This window comes from Lepidochelys olivacea (assembly GCF_965140295.1).
Source record: "Lepidochelys olivacea isolate rLepOli2 genome assembly, chromosome: 10".
Taxonomy (NCBI): domain Eukaryota; kingdom Metazoa; phylum Chordata; order Testudines; family Cheloniidae; genus Lepidochelys; species Lepidochelys olivacea.
The window spans coordinates 72,589,124-72,604,683 of record NC_140420.1 but is presented as its reverse complement, the minus strand read 5'-3'; the positions used below and the strand labels follow the sequence as shown (position 1 = coordinate 72,604,683).

At 44.0% G+C, this 15,560-nt stretch overlaps 1 protein-coding gene across 3 annotated transcripts in view; it reads right to left on the bottom strand.

The window, feature by feature from the left end:
• Positions 1–15,560, bottom strand: part of SV2B (synaptic vesicle glycoprotein 2B) — a 113,096-nt gene that overhangs the window by 45,953 nt on the left and 51,583 nt on the right. The window lies entirely within an intron of this gene.

Sequence of the window (15,560 nt, the reverse complement as noted above, 5' to 3'; positions counted from 1 at the left end):
CCCCACCCCCACTGTTCTTCAGACATTCTTGTCAACTGCTGGAAATGGCCCACCTTGATTATCACTACAAAAAGTCGTGCATCCCCCCCCACCCCCCTGCTCTCCTGCTGGTAATAGCTCACCTTAAGTGATCACTCTCATTACAGTGTGTATGGTAACACCCATTGTTTCATGTTTTCTATGTATATAAATCTCCCCACTGTATTTTCCACTGAATGCATCCGATGAAGTGAGCTGTAGCTCATGAAAGCTTATGCTCAAATAAATTTGTTAGTCTCTAAGGTGCCACAAATACTCCTTTTCTTTTTCAGAGGAATATCTGTCTGCCAACTTGGAGCCCAGCCTTCATGATATTTAGGCACTCATCATCATCTTAATGAAAGAAAAAGGGAGCTACACTTTTTCTTTTTAAACCAGATCGCAGATGTCATTTTATTATATGGATTTTTTTTAAATGTATCCCCATCTGGACAAAAAGACCTGACAGATGCAGTGCATGCAGAGAGAAATTCTTCTCCCACCCACCCATGCCCCACTTATTCCATTTCGAGCAGCCACTGGAGGAGAAGTTTTCTCAGTCAGCAACAAATGAAGTTAATATGGAATCATGACCCTCTTTGGAGAAAATGGAGTGAAGCCAAATCTTTTAAAAACAACCTCAGATTTTGGACACCTGTAGTCAATTATTTTTCAAGTGGATTTCAGCCAGTTGGCTCTCTTGTGCCTTTTCCCATTCTTACAAAGAGCTGAAAACAAGGTTTTTGAAAGAAGGCGTCAGTTAGTAAATAAATATACAGTATAATCATGCTATAAGAGCTACTATAGGTCAAATGTGGTATAAGATTGGTTTTCATTTTAAGCTTTCAGGTACAAACCTAAATATATAAAATATAAATGAACCATCAACTGACGTATCTATATAATCTGTAACCTGTGAGCACTATTATTTTGTGTGTGTATATGTATATATACACTTATGCACACTTTGTATTTGTGTGTGTGTGTGTATACACATGCACACACATACATTTGTATGGCATGCAAAGGTGATATTCAACATAACAATGCAAACTCTGCACTTCAGAATATTACTCTCATCATGTGGGCTCTGTGCAAATGCTATAAAACTGAAATTACGTACACACAATTCTGATAGGAAATGCAGTAAAGCCAACATTGTCAAATGCTCTGAAGGGGGCCACTCACGTCATGCTAGGAAAAGGCATTACGGTCAAAGTAGCGTCGAAAATATCATTTGGATTAAAACAGAGTCTGCATGTAGAGCAAGGTCTTTCTATACTACATTGAAAAGAGTTCCCTTGAGCACAAATGGGGATCCTCCAAGCAGTTCCATGTGTTTATGCAAAGCCCTGTGATTCCTGCTGTGTTATGTTTACACCCGAATCAGGAGTTTCATGCAGAGTAAAACAGCTTTTGCTCCTGTTGCTCTGGTGTCCTGTAACAGATCTGCTTTCTAGCTCATCTAGGGCCCCACTCTTCAAATCTGCTTATGGAGCCTACTAACTGTGGGAGGCACCAGCTTGCTGGTCATGGGCACACAATCGGAAAGAGACAGGTCCCAATATAGACAGTTACTACTGTTTCTACTGCCATATTTGTGGTATGCCAATCAAGACCTCCCTTCAAATCTACATTAACTTTGATCTATGATTTCACTATAAGTGGCATCACTAGCCTTCCCAGCAGCAGGTAATAACCTTGTGGCATGGTAGGTGTGCCAATAAGGCCCCTGTAACTGAGTCTCCACCAGTGCACAGGTACGGTTATACCCACTGGTCCCTGCTGACACAAGAATCATCTCACTTCAGCCAGTCACTGATGAACAAGTGGTTTGACTCTTGTGTCTTGCAACAAAACAGCTGCTCTGTATTAAGTGCTGATAAAAGCTTGTCCCCACGTTTAGTGCTGGACAGTACGCCACGGTGGATCATCCAACAGGGTTATACACTACATGACCTTCTAGTTTGCAAGCATCCTTCATTTCTAGAATTCAGTGCTGTTTAGGGGATTGCATTAGCATGGGGGTAGAAGGGAAGGAGGGAGGGATGGGGAGCTGCCTACCCCATCCACCCCGGGGGGAGGCAGAGAGCACAGAATGCTCCCTGTTAGTACCTTCAAGGGTGTACGCTGCTCCAAAGGGCGGAGGGAAGGAGGTGTGAGCATGGTCTTGCACACCTTCTTCACCAGCCATGCTGGGGATGAGCATGCTTCACTATCCTCCCCATGGCACAGTTCTTCTGGGAGCTATGTTAGTTGCAACCAGCTCTGTACTCCTCCCAGTCAGGCACAATCCAGCCATTTATAGGGGCCACTCGCAGTGCAAGGAATATAGAAAATAAGAATCTTTTGAAATGAAAGAGGCCAGGATGCTGAGCTCGGTCTCTCTGCTCCTTCTAACCGTGTGCAGCCTGCAGCATGTGTTTCATTAAATGTATGGCATATACATAGGCCGCTTTCTCATTATGGGGAAGGGGGGGGGTATCAGTATCTCTCCGTGGACACTGTCAGAGCATCTATCTTTGCTTCAGCTCCCATGACATTTGTCGCTGCATTCAGCACATTTCCTTTCCTTTTGCTGAGTCACCCCATACATCTTCCATTAGGTTAAAAAGGCAGCCGGGGCATTTTCCAGGACCGTGAAAAACCAATCAATGAAAGAAAAAGCCAAAAAGAGCAGCACGCCAATCAGGTCAGAAAGATCAAGCAACTCGAGAGCAGGCTGCAGTAAAGAGAAGTATTTGCATCCACTCTGGATGTGTTTATATGCAAAGAAGTTAATATACTGACAGCCCAGCGGAGGCATTTCACAGGCTTTACATCTCGAGTTTCATTGCTAAAGGGCTGCCAGTGTGGGTTAAAAAAAATCCCCAGACTCCTTTGGAGTCTTAAAAAACCATCTTGCTTATGAAATAACCTTTTCCATTACACAAAGGTTCACTCCCAGGGTGGATATTATTCTCTTTGAGGCAGTGAAAATTTAGCTCCACGGAGAATATTTTCTTCTAAAAAGAAGGGGGAAGGGTTTTTAAATGGGAACAATCTGTTCTGGTACAAAGAATCAGGAAGAACATTAGCCCCTGCTGTTGAATTGTTCAAGGGGCCTTTGTGGGCAGGTTATGTTTCAAAGTGACCTCAAGTCTCAGCCTGTCAAATCAAAGAAAGTGACCTGGGCAGTGTTTCAGTTGCCACTTTTCTTTTCTGAAAACAAGACATTGCTTCCTGCTGATTGTTGTAAAGGCGAACTGTAAAGCTTTCTTTGTAAATGAAATTATAATAATAATAATAATTAACGAACTTTTCAAGAGTCCAGATCAGCAACAGACTTTAAGATACCAAATCAGCCACAGGCCCAAGATGCCTGAATACCATTAAAATTTATACCAAGACTTTAACATTACAAATAGATACCTTTGACAACAAAAAAGCTGGAAATCATTTCCTCCTTTCCTAAGATGCCACAACATGAGCTGAGGATTCTGTGTGTCACCCAGAATCACAGGAGACAGGGGAGCACCCAGACCATCACCCTGCCAGGTCAGGATTGTTCCCTACCGTATGGCACCCCTTACATCAATGGCATTGTCAGGTATGCAGGAAATTAATGCCGCTCTAGTGATATTATCAGCTGTTGAAGTGAGAACGTGAACCATATAATTCAGGTCTTGGCAGATAAAAAGCTTTTCAGTTCATATTTATTCTGCAGAACGCAGGGCTGTTGGCTGCACAGAGCCCGATCTGGACGGCAAGGGCAGTGGCACATGGGTCATTGTCTTACTCAACAGCTATACGGTAGCCCCTGCCTTTGCCTTCACTCCCCCAGATTGCAGACACACCCAGCACACACTCTCCTCTCCTGCGGCATGGAGTAATGCAGCACACACCCTTCCGGAGCAGGGAACTTGTGCTCTTTCCCTGCAGCTTGCACACCCTCCTGGGAGCAGGGAAATCTCTCTCCCTGCAACCTGCAGGTGGTCCCCTCTCTCCCACACTCTTGCTGTCTCTCTGACACTGCAGCCTCTGCTAACAACTTCACTCTGCTTTAATGTGTATCCAGCCAGCAGCTGGCTGTATTCTCCTTTGGAACCTTCCTCTGTCACATGGTACTGGCCAGGCACTTTCATAACCAGTGACTGGTTTCCACGCATGTCAGGACAGAGAAGATACTGGGGCATCGTATATTTAATCTACTCCCAAATTGTCAGTGTGCATTGAGGACCCAATCCTACTCCTATTTACATCAGTAGCAAAATTCACCGCTGGGTTCAGTGGGTGCTGGCTCTAGCCCCAGCTATGCTAAGCAGCTGCCTGTCAGGAGTCCTGTTAGCAGCTTCTTGTTTCACTCTGCCCCGGAGGAGATGTTGAGCCGTGAGACTGTTCCATGGGGGAAGGAGGAGTTGTCATTTCAGTGATTTATTGACTGCTCTCAGTTTAACCAGGGCAGCCCTTCAGTTATGCCACTGAGAGTCTTTCATGTCTCAGCAGCAAACACATAATCCAAGCAAAGTTACAGGTAATTCTATCTTTTCCTTGGGATATGTCCACCAGTAACTTACCCTGCAGTTTTCCAGTACTTACATGATACATGGCTCTAGACTGTTCTCAGTGGTAGCAGATGACAGAACGAGGAGTAATGGTCTCAAGTTGCAGTGGGGGAGGTTTAGGTTGGATATTAGGAAAAACTTTTTCACTAGGAGGGTGGTGAAGCACTGGAATGGGTTACCTAGGGAGGTGGTGGAATCTCCTTCCTTAGAGGTTTTCAAGGTCAGGCTTGACCAAGCCCTGGCTGGGATGATTTAGTTGGGGATTGGTCCTGCTTTGAGCAGGGGGTTGGACTAGATGACCTCCTGAGGTCCCTTCCAACCCTGATATTCTATGATTCTATGATACTTACCCTGGAATTACCCTCTACCTCTGTACACTCTGTACTACTTACCTTTCGATTACCACTTGCTACTTGCTAACATATCTAGCCCTCTACCTTACGTTTTTCCATAGTACTCATCACCCAAGTATCTAAGCACTACTACAAGTTTAAATGCTGCCTACTCTACAAATACCCCTCTTAGCTACCCCACTTACCATGCGATTTCTGAGACTCTCTGCACCACTTACCCTATTTTTACTCCCACCTCTGCGGAGCATAATTTACTCTAGGCCTGAGTCTGCAACCCTTACTCACGCTGAGGTGTATTTACTCACACGAGTAGTCCCATTTAGTAGTTGTATGACTCATTGGAAGGATTCCAGAATGGGATCTTCTATAATTATTCCTTGTACCAGGACACTGGGGCCTTGAGGTGCATGCACACATCCCAGTGTGTCTGTTAATGGCCTTGAGCCCTTTAAAACTGCCAGCTATAGTCACAGGATACATGACTAGGTAGGTGCAAGCATGAGACTTACAGGAAACGAGAGAGAAGGGGTCCTGCCTTTCAGACAGGAACAGCAGAGAGGAGGGAGCCAGGGTTAGAGAAGTCCCAGCGCAGGGAGGGCGTGTCTCTCCATAGTAGCCAGGAAGGGTTGTGAAATGGGAAGGGTGTTCTCTCCCCTCCAAGCTGGCGGGAGCTGGGAAAGCCGTAGGAGGCTGGGAGTTAGTACCAGTATCTTGAGTTAATTTGCTCCTGTTTTGGAACCTGGGTTTTACAATAAATTGAGGCTTAGGGACCTCGTACCTGGGATATTATGCCAGCTGAGGAGGGTCAATAGGTGCTGGAACTAGGGTGCAGGGGGTGCTGCAGCATGCCCTGACTTGAAGTGGTTTCTATTATATCCAGGGTTCACAGTTTGGTTCAATGGTTCTCTGCACCCCCCCACTATACACATTGTTCCTGCCTCCCTGCTGGCTGGTGAATCTGCATTCCAGCGGACACCCCTCTTCTACACACTACTTACCCTAAACATACTGCACAATAACCTTCGCTATGTATTCTATTCAGTATTTACACTCCAGTTACCTCCCCACCAAACACTAGGTACGATCCAATTATCCTGACTCTACACAAAACGTATCCTTCATTAAGTCCCGCCTCTGCATGCTATAATTTACTCTGAAATTACCCCTCCTCTACAAACTACTTACTCTGCACTACATTACTGCACATCCAGGAGCTACTTCGTCTGTGACCAAATGTTGCCTGTTTATCCTGTGAGCAAGGTACCTTCTAATTTGTACTCTGCAACTTACAATGTTACCACAAGTTCTTATATATGTCACATTGATATAAGAGTAAATGGTAGTAGGACCTTTTCTGGGGATTGTCCTGTTTTCTCTAGCCTCTTATTCACCAAAGATCAGATGCTTCCCTCCCCACTTCATCATGTAGCCATAGGTTAAAGGAATAAGGTAGGTCTTGGGGTAATCCCTCTTGGCAGATTGCCAGGGAAGAAAGATGCAGGAGAGTATGGCTGAGAATAGAATGGACAAGAAGAGACAAGAGATCTATATTTCCCTGTCCCGGGAGCACAGGAACTGAAAAGCTTGTGTGTGTGTGTACATGCATACTCTGGAGAGGGGGACAAGACCTGAAAGGAGACATTCAGATCATTTCCCTTCTTTTCCCAGATAGGATGCAGGGAGGGAGATGCTAAGGGGCAGGTAGAAGGACTTAGAAATATTGTCATAGGATCTTTAGCAGCCAGCATAATCCCCACAAGCAGATGGTAGCTCAGTTTAGCATTCTGCCTGAAGGACAGTTCCTTCAGCAAAGCAACCACCCCTTCCCCGCCCCCACCCCTGCTTTCTGCTGACAGCATTGGGAAGGAGCCCAAATCCTACAGCGGCCATAAGGACACTGCATTCGCAGAGCAGGTTGTTAAACAAGCCTGGGAGGAAATTCTTCTCCTTGACTAGGAGAAAGGGAGTTGTGCAGTTATGTTTTTCTGATGTTCCAACCTGAATGTGAATATTAATGTGGACGCAATTAATGAATCCATTTATATTAACCCGGGACCAGATTCTGAGAAATCCTGAGCTCCCGCTTCTCCCATTGGACAATATCCTGGACTTCAGGGATACTAAATTTAGAGGGGTATTATTGTGGTGGTGGCAGGATACCTAAGTGAGACTGAGTGCTGTACGTCTACCTACGTGTGACAGGAAGAATGGTTCAGCAGTTGGTGGCATTAGCTTGAGGGCTGGGCAGACCAAGTTCAATTCTCTACTCCGGCACAAATGCCCTGTGTGATCTTGAGCAATTCACTTACACCCAGCTCCTCAAAGGCATTGAAATCAAGGGGCGTTAGGCTCCAAAATATCTTTGATCTGGGGCGTAGTGTCCCTGTGCCTCAGCTCCCCGTTTGTAAAATGAGGATATTAGTACTTTGCTACCTCACAGAGGTGTTGTGAGGAGAAATACATTACGAAGCTTGTGAGCATGGACCGTGAGTTATGTGGGCCCGTGGTGCCCGTGCTCCACCAATATTCAGGAACATGGGCCCAGCTCCACAAATGTTTAGGGCTCTGCTGCCAGGATGCCGCTGCCGGCCTGGCATCCGGGGTCCTGGCTGCCGCCCAGAATTCCTTTGCCGGCCCCGCATCCGGGGTCCACTACCCCCTTACCCCCTATCTGGGTTCCACCTTCCAGACACATGGCCCTGCTCCCATGTGGGGGGCGGGACTTGGACCTGTTCAGTGTACCACCAAAAATTATACAAACCTGGCATCTATGCTTGTGAGGTGCTCAAATGCCATGGTAACGGGGGGCCGAGGGGACATAGACACTAAGTCCATAGATAGCAAGAGATAGTCCCTACCCAAAAGAGTTTACAGCCTAACCAGACAAGATAAACAACCAAGGGAAGAAAGGAAGCACTGTTGTCCCCCTTTCACAGCAGGGGAGTAGGTTCACAGAGAGATAAACAATTAGCCCAGGGTCACACAGAAAATCTGTGCCAGAACGGCAAATTGAAGCCAAACCTCCCAAGTCTCAATCCAACGACTTAACCACAAGACCACCCTTCCTCTCTCTTTGGAGGGACACACTCGGTAGACCCATTAAAATGTCAGCTCTCTCTGAAGTCATTTTCTCTGTAATATGTTGCACATGCAGCATGCGTGACAGTGTGGTAAAAAGGTTTAATTGGAACAACTTGCAGAACTGTCTTAGTCCATCCCTTGGGAGTAATGCAGCCAGCCCAAGCCCATGATGGTAAAGTCCTCAGCCCCCACTCCACCATTCTCTCTTCCTCTCTCTTACGCTCACATACTTCTCGCCTCTCTTTCAGGGGTTCTCTTCCATATGCTCTATATAAAACTTCCAGCCCTCCCGGGGAGACCACAGCCCAGGCGTAGGTATCTGAAGCACGCTTTCCTCTTCTCTGTTTTCTCTCTACTGAATTTGATTACTTCATACAGAATTTTATTCATTGATGTAAAAACGTTTCTGCCCAAACCAGATTAATGACCTGCACCATCTTAATTTCAGGAGGGGCCTTGGGAAATGGCAAGGCTGTGGGGGGGGAAACACCCCTGCTGCATGATTCTCATGAGCTCCTTTGCCCCGGGAATAGGAAAGCCCAGCAGAATTAACGTATATTAGTTAATATTCTGAGTAATTATTTTTTTATCTCACTTGAAACCCAGTAATCTTTGGAGGACCTCCTTAATCCCTCAGGCCATTTATTTGATTTTGCTGGAATAAAAAGAAACAGACTATTTACCTTCTTGTGTGCATTGTAATATTTTCTTTTCTGTACACTGTGGCCCTTGTTTGGTAAGTAGCATGACTCTGCCCTTAGCTCCAGCCATGTAACCTCATTGACTGCAGGGTGTACAACTGGATTTAAGGACAGAATATGGTCCTGTATAAGGATTGAGTCTAAAGGGGGCTTTACTGAAGGGAGTAGTGTACAGAGGAGCCTTGTTTTTCTGGCCTTTAAGGAGATATGTGTAGCCTTTCTGCTTTTCTGTGTGGGAAATATGAGGGTGACTTTTGAACAGGCAGGTTTGCTTTAAAACTAAGCCCTAGGATTTGTGCAAACACAGCACTTGGGGAAAAAAACCTGGTGGTTTGTAGGAAAGGCTGGCTCTGTCTTTGGGAAAATAACCCCCACTTGGTCCTTTTATTTCCACCGCCATTAAAGCCCACAAAGCAGATTGACTCATCTTTCTGGCTAAAGATGGCCCATAACTGGAACCTAGACTCTAAACCCTTTCAAACGTGAGCATGTTTGGTAGAAAAGAAGTTGGATTCAAATCCTATTTTGGAACAATTTCTTGAAAGCACAGCCTAGGAGGTATCAGCACCACCAAATCTGAAGCTGATCTGGCCTCAAAACCCATGAATCTACACCAAATCCTAACGCATATCCAGCTCCCAACATGGCTTCCTTATTCATTCCTTAGTACCAGCCATGGAAAGCTTTGTGTATTTCCACTATTGCCCATAGTGAATAAACATCAATCCCTGTGTCAGCAAAGAGGAGGGCATTGCTTAAGAGAAATATGTGACATATCCTCCCGCCCAGAGACTGCATCACCTCTGTAGTCCTCCTCACAGAATAGCACTCGCAATTATTATTTGACTAAACCCTGAGGACCTTACTCAATCAAACTCCCATTGCTCTCAGGGTAGGCTACCCCAAGAGCAATGGGAGTTTGATTGAGTAAGGTCCTCAGGGTTTAGTCAAATAATAATTGCTAGTGGTATTCTGTGAGCAGCAGTTTTGTCCGCTGGCAATAGAAAAGTATTCTAGGAAAGCATAAGAAAAGTCAAAGGCCGTCCTACACTCTACAGATTTAGTTGCAAGTGAATGGACCCCCTCCTGATGGATAAATAAGACCACAACCTCTATGTAAATGAGGCCACGCCTTCTAATGCCCTGACCACCTTTTGAAGACCCGTACACAAAACTCAACAGCTGCCGCAGAGCTGAGCAATATCCAGGAGGAAAATTGTTCATCTCATTTGGGTAAAAGGATCTTAGGAGGAGAAAACCAAGGTGACCACTGAAAATTCACAGATGTTTTATGGCCTGTATTATGCAGGAGGTCAGACTATACAATCACAGTTGTTCTGGATTTACAATCTATGACTCTGTGAAAACACTGAAATCTTCATAGCTACATCAGCTATCATTATCTGTGGTCCCCTATCATGGATCTAGATCTCAAGATTAGCTTGGATTATCTCCTCCTATAGTGTTGCTACACGATTGTTTAGCATTTAATGCAAGTTGAATAATAATCATATCATACAAGCCAAGGTATTTTATGCATCAATTTGCTTTGTTAGTCACCCATTGAATGTTCCCCGTAATCATCATGCATCAGGCTCCAGGTCAAACTCAGCTGGGTTTATCACAAAGCTGTACTATGGTGGGGGGGGAGGGAGTTGATTGTTAAAGAAATGACTTTTCTTCCTTGATTGGCTTCATAGAAGAAGTGTGATTATTCCTGGGGGGTTACAAATGAAGAGATGGTTGGTGCAGCAGGAGAGGACGGGATTCCAAGGCATATAGATCGACATGAGGAAAGGACACAAAGTGAGCAGGGTAGCAAGATATAAGAGCAGAGATATAAAGGGGGATAAGTTTGTGTGGAGCCTTGAAGGTGAGAATAAGAAGAATGAATTTGATGCAGAAGGAAACCAGCGAAGAGGCTTTGAAGATGGAAGTGACGTGGTCCTGAGCAGCGAGCAAAGAAGAGGATTTTAGAAGTGGTAGTCTAGATAGATTGGAAGGGAATAGGATAGGAAGAGAAGAGATTAGGTGGGACATGATCAGGGCATGGACAAGGATTTCAGCCTTTTGGGCTGATGGCAAGGATGGATTCCTGGCCAAAATATAGAGGGAAAAGTGGAAAGATCTGGAGAAAGCCTGAATGTGATAACAGACGGGAAAGAGGAATTACTGATGGAAGGAGAGTGGAGGGAAAGGGAATTAGGAGACAAGGAAGGAGGATAGGGCTGAGGATACATCTCAAATAGTTAGAGGGTAAGAATCAGAGACTGGGGTGAAGGAGGACAGGATGTTTGGTGTACGGAGGGAAGTCGCTGGACATGTAGGGAAGTGTAAAGGGGAAAATGAAAGCTCTTGGGAAATTATTGATACATAAACAGTGGAAAGAGCAATCCCTGTAGTTTAGCAATAACATGAGCTCTAAACTTCATATCTGAGTATTATATTCCCATCCCATCCTCATTAGAACTGAGCCCTTAATCCTCACTACATCTTCAAAATCACACTCCTGCTTGTCTTTTGTAATTGTATTTCACCTCCAGAAAGAGCTGGAATAATACCCATACTGAGGACACAGAAGATTTTACTAGAGAATATGTCAATGACAGATGTTCATAGAGAACTAGTGGGGGGGGCGGAAATCAGCTCATCTAAATCACTTAAAATATGAGGGGATTGTGCCTGGCTTTTTCTAAATAGATCCCTTCTCTTCTGTTGTGAGTTTGCAGCCATTCGTTCCATGTTTCATCCACACCATCATAGGAACTGATCGCATGACACCAATGAAACAGAGCTCCTTGGGATTTTCTTATATGGTGACCTTGGGCCAGATTCTCAGATGGTGTAAATCAACATAGCTTTGTTGAAGACAATAGAGTCATGCTGATTTCAATCAGCTAAGGATCTGGCCCATGGTTTGGAAGCACTGGTGCTCCCTGATCAGGCATCATGACAGGGGTTTATAGTTAGATACAGACAGCTATTGCATAGCATATCATTTAAAAAGAGAATTCCTTTTGATTTCTCTTGACCCCTCTCAAACCCCACTAGGTCCAGAGGGGATTATGTGCTACAGTTTCTTGCATTGGATCTAGCCAGAATGTAAGTCTAAAGGAAATCATGACCTTCTAGAGATGGGCCCACATCAAAATGCCAGGTCTGAACTCCCCTGAACTTTGCATCCAGATCAGAACTTCCCCAAATTTGACTTCTTGGGCCCATCTTCTATCATCTTCCAGCTCCTCTTCCAGGGAATCTAGCTCAGGTACATGAGCTTTCTCAGCACAGTCCATGTAACTGTTTGATCTGTAGGAGGTGGGAAGCTACTTTGTCACTGATGAAAGGCATTTTTAAAAACCACAAAATAACTATGTTGTAATGGTCTGGCATTTATTTTGCATTGCATATGGCTTGATGTCATGTCACAACTTCATCACATATTCACAAAATACAGATCTTGTCATACAAAGTCAAGATCTTTGGCCATGATTATTTTACTCATCCAGTGCTCATTTTTCCTGGCTTCAGGGAGGTAAAGGAGTGTTTCTCTCCAGTCTCTCCCAGACTCAGGGGAGGAATGCTGCCATCAGGTCATTCTCCCAACTCCACATGAAGCAATGAACAAACATGAAGCAAAGGCACCAACTCCATCCATCCATTAGCTCAATGTTCCCCAAGCCACCTCATCAAGCAGAGTTCTGCTCATCCGGCTTGCAGTCATGACTAGTACTCATCGCATGCACAGATCCTTCAAAGGCCACATGCAGAACTGCAAGCTGGGTATCACTGCAGTAAAACTGTACTTATTTACCATAATTGTAATCTAGTGGTTTGAAGCAACAGATTATTCACCCACAAATCAGAGACATACTTTTCTTGCAGCTGTCCCTAAGAATGTTACCAGCTGGGACCTATATTAAGAGTCTGCTTTTAGTTTTGTCGTCATAAAATTACACCCACAAATAATTATGGCTATCATAATTGTGCCTAGGGCTTACACATTTACCGAATTTGTGGGCACAATAAGACATGGTTTGCAGATACTTAGAAATGCTATACATTGTACCCACAATTAACAGCAGGGGCAATTATTTGCAGGAGCAAAACTGCAAAATAGGGGGCTAGATTAAAAAATCAAGGCCGTAACATGCCCGTCTTTAATAGACTTCATATTTACAAGTAAGTTCTTTGAAAACTGGGCAAGGGAAGTATCTTTTGCTGTTGTTTAAATAAAAAACATAGTATTATATTAAAAATAATAAACATAAACCTGTTACCCAAGAGACGTTTTTGTATCAACTCTTTTGTTATTTGATGGACGCTGTAGTACAAGCCAGAAAAGACCCCACTGGAACTTATTAAGTAAGCTATCTGCAACACAGATTTTGTATTAGTAGCTGTGAGTCACAACTCACAAGAAAAGGACGACATTTGAAGGTCATTGACTTCATATCCTCTAGTACCAAGGAATAGTTTTTAGCACCATAGGCAGAACCTAATGACTACTACCCTGTGATATAGATAGGCCAGGTAGGGTAACACTCCGCTGTCCAATTTAAGACTGAAGATTTGCTTTGAGACGCTGCTGTGTTTCTTATCACTACAGAATGGTGCTCGTTTAATCATTCCATACGTGTTACAGATTCGTGGGAGATCATTAGTGATGTATCCATGGCATATTGAGAAATGTAGGGAAACCAAGAGCTTGGGTAATTTAATGTACTATCAACATAGTGACAGGTTTCAGAGGAGCAGCCGTGTCAGTCTGTATTCGCAAAAAGAAAAGGAGGACTTGTGGCACCTTAGAGACTAACCAATTTATTTGAGCATAAGCTTTCGTGAGCTACAGCTCACTTCATCGGATGCATACCGTGGAAACTGCAGCAGAACCTGGATTTGTGCAGGAAATGGCCCAACTTGATTATCATGCACATTGTGTAAAGAGTTGTCACTTTGGATGGGCTATCACCAGCAGGAGAGTGAATTTGTGTGGGGGGGTGGAGGGTGAGAAAACCTGGATTTGTGCTGGAAATGGCCCAACCTGATGATCACTTTAGATAAACTATTACCAGCAGGACAGTGGGGTGGGAGGAGGTATTGTTTCATATTCTCTGTGTGTATATAAAGTCTGCTGCAGTTTCCATGGTATGCATCCGATGAAGTGAGCTGTAGCTCACGAAAGCTCATGCTCAAATAAATTGGTTAGTCTCTAAGGTGCCACAAGTCCTCCTTTTCTTTTTATCAACATAATATTTATTATTTAGAGAAAACATTTTAGTTCAAAATATATTGCTGCAGAATTTATTGCGCTTGGACTGTCATGTTGTTGGATAATAAGTATTTATTATTTGGTACATTTTTATACTTTTTCTTGTACGTGCCCATCCTCTGTTTAATGAAGCAATCTTGGAATTAATTCATTACAGTAATCTGATGAGGATAATTCTATGAGGATAAATCCTGGGGCCTGAGGATAAGTAAGTTATCTTAAGAAAGGCTGACAAATTATGGGTCAAATCTCCAGCTGGTATAAATAGGGGTAACTCCATTGACTTCAATGGAACTATGCCAATTTATACCTGCTGAGGTTCTGGCCCTATTGGTCTATTTTGCTGCCCTTAACTCATATTGCATTACTTACACTTTGGGCTGGATTCTCAACCCTCCCCACGCCAAGCACAGGTGCAAGGAATGGGTCGTGAAGGTTTCCCAGAGACACTTATGGTTCCAAGATCCACCACCACCCAGCCCTCATGTACATTAGAGCAGCTGGGGTCCCGCTGTAACTTACACCAATGGAGAAATGAAGTGGAAGATGTCTGCTCCTCCATACCATCGCTTCAACCCCTCATCCCCAACCCGACACCCCCTGCTAGCTCTACCCCAGCTGAGAGTTTCTCTACTAGCCATTTCCACCCAGAATCACCCACACTGGACCACCGGAGTGGCACAAAGACGATGGACAGAGTAGGCCACAGAATCCAGCCTCTTGTGTACTACGCATACTGTTGTAATCAAACTCTGCTTGATGCTTTGATGCATGGTCCCACTCAGAACCAAAACCTAGCAACATGGTTCCTTTAGGAGAAAAGCATCCAAAAGACACAAAATAGACCAGTACCATTTCTCCTTGAAGCCTGATATACCCTGCTGTGTAAACTGCATTCAAAAGAAAATTAAGAAATCAGGTATTTCATTTAATGTTATAGTTAATCTACTTGATGTCCTTCCATCCATGCAAGTACAGTACATCAGGAACTCAATAGCATGGTGTATTTTCTTTGCCTCCTACACCCACAGAGCACTGGGTAAGTTTTCTATTAAAACATGTGCCAGATCGATGACTAAAATGCCATCCACTGCATGTGACAGTGACTTTCCTAGTGAAGTAACTGCAGCCGAAGTTTAAGTTTTGCTTCTCCGTGTTTGTTTGAAAAAGGAAGACAGAAAGCTGACAGAAAGCTTCACGGATTGCTAAGGAGATATTATATTTTTAATCTGATATTCTAAGGGTCTGGATACTTTTAAAAGTCAAGCTGAAGATGGCATGTGCCCGTGATAAGCTGGTGCAGTGCTCATCAAATAGATGAAACAAATAACAATCATCAGTCTTATTTGAAGAATAAACAGCTTTTCTGAATGTAAGGACATAGAATAAGAAGGAGAGTGTTTGTGAGATAGAGCTAGGATAATACTGAACAATAGTAATGGTAAGACAGAGGCTTAGAGCCGTGCAAAGCTATATAAGACTACACATTAGGATGCAGGAGAAAGGCCATAAAAGGTCAAGTTGAGAAGCTGAATATGTGCAGTGAATTGAAACAGATGGCATAAAAGGAGCTGATAAATCTGAGCAGAGGCAC